Genomic DNA, 6,000 nt, shown 5'->3' on the forward strand with positions numbered 1-6,000 from the left:
TTGGGTGTGCAGATTTGCTCCTTTTTTGGTGTGTTTTTTTGTGAAATGGGTCTTTGGCCAGAAGCTTCCTGACCCTGCCGAATTGTGTACTTTAACGAGAAGGAAGTGTCAGGTCTCCTGTGCCTGACCCATATGCCCCACATAAGACACGTTCAATATCCATCACCACTGGCCTTGTAAATGGCTGTAAATGGATTGTTGGTGATGTAACCACCTGGTGTCAAACCCTGCAAAGAGGGTGAAGTCATTCATTCATCAAATATTAACCCATGCCTTCTACAGTGAAAGGGCCTGGGAATGCAGCACTGAACATACAGTTCCTGCCCCCAAGAACTTCAAGGTCTTGTAAACAGGCACGTGTGTGACTGCAGGACCAGTAAGATCGTGGAAAAGGCAGGTGCCTGCACAGGGGAGGAAGTAACCGACTCTGAACTGGGGAGGAGAGAGATGGTCAGAGCTCCCTTCTATTTACTCAGTGGGCATTACTGAGTTATGTGCCTGGCACTGCCATGAGCAGCAGGAACGCAGGGCCAAGAGCGCAGATAAGCTGACAGAGTTCAACTGTCATGGGGAGGCAGAGAGAAAAATAAGTAAGGGCCAACAAACAAACAAAAATTGAGTGTTTACCAACAGATAACCTAAGAGCTGCTTCAGATCCAGTGACCAGGGAAGATCACTGTGAGGGCATGGGATTTAAGTTCCGAACTGGCGGTTAGGCAGGAGTCCGTCATGCAACGATTTGAAGAAAAACTTCCAGGCAGAGGAGACAGCTCAGGCAGAGGTATTCTTGTAGAAACAAGCTTTCTGTGTTTGAGAAATGGAAAGAAAGCAGGAGTGGCTGGGGGTGGGCGGTGAGGCCTAGGAAGGGGACAGTGGCAGACCACAGGGCACCTGCTGGGCGGAGCTAAGGGGTGACGGACCAGAGCGGAAAGGGAACCCGGTTGGGGGACTGTCTCCATGCATGTCCTGGGCTGGGCAGAAGATGGCATTTAGTTGGGGCGAGAGTGAAGCATGAGCAACGGTGGTGAGCTTGCACGAAGAGTTGAGGAAAGGGCTGGTGGCGGCTACCAGGGGTTGACGGTACTGGAACAGGAGGTGCGTGTTTGTGAAAGAGGAAAGGGATGCTGGCGTCCTAGGTGAAGGGAGGACCCAGGAGACACAGCAGCGGGTCTGGGAGAGTCAATATCAACCATCCTCAGGGCTGAGAGTGAGCAGAGGGAGTGGCCATAAAGAAGCAGGGACCGAGGGCTTGGTGCTCTGATGCCATATTAATCTCGACGTGTTTCTTACAGGTTTTTTAAAACCAGGAGTAACATCTTGCCAAACTACAGTATGATATTGCAGCTGAGAAACAGTACTGGAGGCTGTGTCCGGCTTTCCCTCAATTTTATCATGTGTGTAGATGCGTGCAACTGCCCCCACAGGGAAGATGCAGAACAGTTCAATCACAAGGACCCCTGGCATCACACCCAGCCACTTCCTTCAGTTCAACCTCTAGTAACCAGTCATCTGTTCTGTTTCCCGACTCTTCTTATTATGTTATGTAAATGGAATTATCCGATAAATACCTTTTTGCGATAAGCTTTTCCCCTCAGCATAATTCTGTTGAGATCCTCCACGTTTTGCAGGTTCCTTTTTGGGGCTGCGTGGTATTTCAGAGAATGGCACGTGCCCAAGTTTCACTGCTCACCTGTGGAGTGGTGGCTGAAATTTTTCCAGTGGGGGTCTATTATGAATAAAGATGCTACGAACATTTGTATATAGTTTTTTGCCTGAACACAATTTTCATTTCTATGGGATAAATGTCCCAGGGTAAAAGTGCTGACTTCTTTGACAACTTAGTTTTGTAAGAAACTGCTGGAATGTCTTCAGAATGGCTACACTATTTTGCGTTGGTGCTAACAAAGAATGAGTGATCCAGTTTCTCTGCATCCTCACCGGCTTTGGGTGTTGTCACTATTTTGTATTTTAGCCATTTTGGTAGGTGTGTAGCCGTAGCTACTTGCAGTTTTAGTTTTCATTTCCCCCATGGCTGAGGACGTTGAACACCTTTCCATGTGCTGACTTGCCATCTGTATATCCTCTTCAGGGAAAAGTAAGCTCATGTCTCTTGCTCATTTTCTAACTGGTTGTTTTCTTTTACCATCAAGCATTGAGAGTTCTTTATGCATTTTTTTTTTGGTAGGATTTTATTTATTTGACAGAAAGAGAGCACAAGGGGCACCTGGGTGGCTTAGTGGGTTAAGCCTCTGCCTTCAGCTCAGGTCATGATCCTAGGGTCCTGGGATTGAGCCCAGAATCGGGCTCTCTGCTCAGTGGGGAGCCTTCTTCCCCCTCTCTCTCTGCCTGCCTTTCTGCCTACTTGTGATCTCTCTCTCTCTGTCAAATAAATAAATGAAATCTTAAAAAAAAAAAAAAAAGAGCACAAGCAGTGAGGGAGGCAGAGGGAGAAGGAGAAGCAGGCTCCCTGCTGAGCAAAGAGTCCAATGTGGGGCTCAATCCCAGGACCCTGAGATCATGACCTGAGCTGAAGGCAGTTGCTTAACTGACACAGATGCCCCTCTTCACGTGTTCTGAAATGAGTCCTTTGCTAAATATGTGGCTTGTACGTGTTTTGTCTCAGCCTGTGGCTTGTCTCCTTGTTCTGTCAAGCAGGCTTTTCACAGAGAAAACATTGTAATATTGATGAGGTCTGAGTAATCAACTTTTCCTTTTATGGTTTGTGTCACGTCTACGAACTCTTCATCTTGGGGTGCCTGGGTGGCTCAGTGGGTTAAAGCCTCTGCCATCGGCTCAGGTCATGATCCCAGGGTCCTGGGATCAAGCCCCACATTGGGCTCTCTGCTCCATGGTGAGCCTGCTTCCCAACCCCCCCCCCACTGCCTCCTCTCTGCCTGCCTCTCTGCCTGCTTGTGATCTCTGTCTGTCAATAAATAAATAAAATCTTTAAAAAAAAAAACAACCACTCTTCATCTTGCTCTAGGTCCTAAAAATATTGTCCTACATTTTTTTTTAATGTCATAGTTTTATGTTTTACCTTTAAACCCATGATTGACTTTGAGTTAATTTTTGTATAAGGTTTTCTTTCTTTCCTTCTTCTTTTTTAGCTATGGATGTCCAGTTGCTCCAGCAGCTTCTGTTGAAAGACTATTCTGAATTGCTTTTGCTCCTTCCTCAAAAGTCATCTGGGCATGTCAGTGTCGGTCCTCTCCTGGATCCCTGAGTCTTGCTGCACGGATCTGCAAGTGGGTGCCTCTTCCCATTCCACGCTGTCTTGATTACTCTATCTGTATAATAATCCTGGATGTAAAAGCGATTCCTTTCACTTTACTTTTCTTTATCAAAATTGCTTTAGCTATTATAGGTCCTGCACCTTTTCATACACACTTTCGAATAAGCTTTTCTGTTTCTACAAAACACCTGGTTGGGACTTGGGAATTTGATCAAACCTGCAGATCAATTTGGAGGTGGGGGGAGATTGGCATCTCCACTATGTCGAATCTTCAAATCCCACAAACATGATATATCTCTCTGTTTATTTAGGACTTTAATTTCTTCCATCTGCATTTCATGACTTACAAGAATATAGGTTCTGTGCACGTTTTGTTAGATTTATACCTAAGTATCATTCTCTTTGGAGCGATTTTTTTTTAAAGATTTTATTTATTTATTTGACAGACAGAGATCACAGGTAGGCAGAGAGACAGGCAGAGAGAGAAGGAAGCAGGCTCCCCACTGAGCAGAGAGCCCGATGCGGGGCTCGTTCCCAGGACCCTGAGATCATGACCTGAGTCGAAGGCAGAGGCTTTAACCCACTGAGCCACCCAGGCACCCCTCTTTGGAGCGATTTTAAATGGTATTGTTTTAAATCATTTCCACATGGGGTTTTCTCATTGTTAGTACGTACGTTATTTTTGCTCTACTTTTTTTCCCCCACCCATTCTCAGGTAAAAGATTATACCTTGTAGCAAATACAAATCACCAAGAGAATCATGAGTCCTGGAATTGCAATTTCCAAACACAGTTTCAATCCTGGTTTTCTGGAATCATCATCTGGGTAAGAATTAGACCACCTCTACCTCCATGTTTGGTTGGGAGTCACTGTGAGTCTGTGTGTCAACGAAGAGGGGAGCATTGTTTCCAGGGAAAGGGATTTTGTTGTTCAGGCAATCACAATTCTCTTTGCATTAGCTGTTTTTGGCTCTTTGGATCTATTTAGAATTAGGCAGGTGGCCTGAAAGAATGTTCATACAAGCTATATTTATTTTACTCTCTTTGATTTTTGTATTTTGTCGGGAAGTATCCAATGTACCTGTTGTAATAACATACTTCTGTTTTCTTCACCTATTAGTCTAAGAACCAGTATCAAAATAAGTAATTTGAAGGTTGGCAGCTCTGGTCACTGAGGAAAGGGCAAATGCTCCCAGATTATTCTGACTAGCAACTGTGAAGTCAAGAACAGTTATTCTGTTTCTTATTGTATATTTGACAGACATCATGAAAAGAATGTTCAGCACTTGGTGTCGTTAGGGGAATCACACTTCCCAACCCCAAACTGAGCATTAGAGTTGAGTAAATGAGTTCTAAGTTATTATCTATTGATAGGAAAATTATATGTGTTTTGAAATGTATCTATTGAGATGTGAGCCTAGAAGCACCAGGTAATTATTAGGGAACCCTGTGTTTTGGGTTATATTTGTGCAAATTTAGCAGGTGATACAATCTTAGCAAGAAAAGATACTGCTTTCAAAATAGTAGACTTCATCAACTCATGGGTCAAGAGAAGTTATGGAAAGAAAATCCTGAAGGCAAAGTAAGCATACAAAAGGTGACCAAATAATGAAAATTAGTAATCTTCTCTATTTTAATTTTTTTAAAAAGATTTTATTTATTTATTTGAAAGACAGAAATTACAAGTAGGCAGAGAGGCAGGCAGAGAGAGAGGAGGTAGCAGGCTCCCTGCCGAGCAGAGAGCCTGATGCGGGGCTCCATCCCAGAACCGATCATGACCTGAGCCAAAGGCAGAGGCTTTAACCCACTGAGCCACCCAGGTGCCCCTCTATTTTAATTTTTAAATTAAAACAATTTTTTAATCTTCTCTATTTTTAAAATATCTTCAGTGGAAAAGTGGGATGGAAATAGTAAATAAGGTGTCTATTATGACAGGAGGACACTCCAACTCCAAATGGAAATAAGCCTCTTTCTCGAGATTGACACAGTCAAAAAGGTCTCAAATTTGAACATGGCTCAGAATCACCTGGAGGACTAGTTAGAACACAGATTCCAGGGCCCAGCCCCAGACTCTCTGAAACGTGCATTTCTAACAAGTTTCCTTCTGATGCTGATGCTGCTACGGTCAGGACCCAACTCTTAGATTGAATATAGTTTATTCTTAACTCTACCAAAGACTAAAATATTGGGGTTGACAAGGAAAGGACTGAAGGCTGTCCTCAGGTCTACAAAGACTATGAATGAACAGATTTCTAGATGTTACCCTTGGGTCATCAGTGGGCAAAAAGTAGAGTAGATTTCCATTGTAGATAGAGAAGACATTAAGTTCCAGGGAGATATGATATTGTATTGGGACAATCAATCAAAGAGAGCATGAGTTTTCTATACCTGGAGTCCTTCTAAAGAAAATAGGCCACAGGCCATTTTTTGTCCTGAATTATTTGGAAGTTCTCCTGTCTATAGGTAAATGATTAAGTTTCTGAAAATATAGGACATGCCACAAAGGTGGTATAGATTAAGTCTTCCCAATTTCTCAATTAAATTCTTTAGTTGTATAGATATTTTCTTTCTATGGTTGGCTTGTGTTCCCCTAGTTACACATAAGGACTGGGACTTAAGAATCAGGCACTCGTGGGGCACCTGGGTGGCTCAGTGGGTTAAGCCTCTGCCTTTGGTTCAGGTCATGATCTCAGGGTCCTTGGATCGAGCCCCACATCAGGCTCTCCGCTCAGCGGGGGGCCTGCTTCCTCCTCTCTCTCTGCCTGCCTC

At 43.9% G+C, this 6,000-nt stretch overlaps 1 long non-coding RNA gene across 1 annotated transcript; it reads left to right on the forward strand.

Moving 5' to 3' along the window:
• Positions 1-345: 345 nt before the first annotated feature.
• LOC123950273 lies at positions 346-3,239 on the forward strand. The gene is made up of 3 exons (XR_006820214.1): positions 346-781; positions 1,293-2,095; positions 3,108-3,239. It is a non-coding gene; the product is annotated as an uncharacterized LOC123950273 (long non-coding RNA).
• The last annotated feature ends 2,761 nt before the right edge of the window (positions 3,240-6,000 follow it).

Source organism: Meles meles, chromosome 9 (genome assembly GCF_922984935.1).
Source record: "Meles meles chromosome 9, mMelMel3.1 paternal haplotype, whole genome shotgun sequence".
NCBI lineage: Eukaryota > Metazoa > Chordata > Mammalia > Carnivora > Mustelidae > Meles > Meles meles.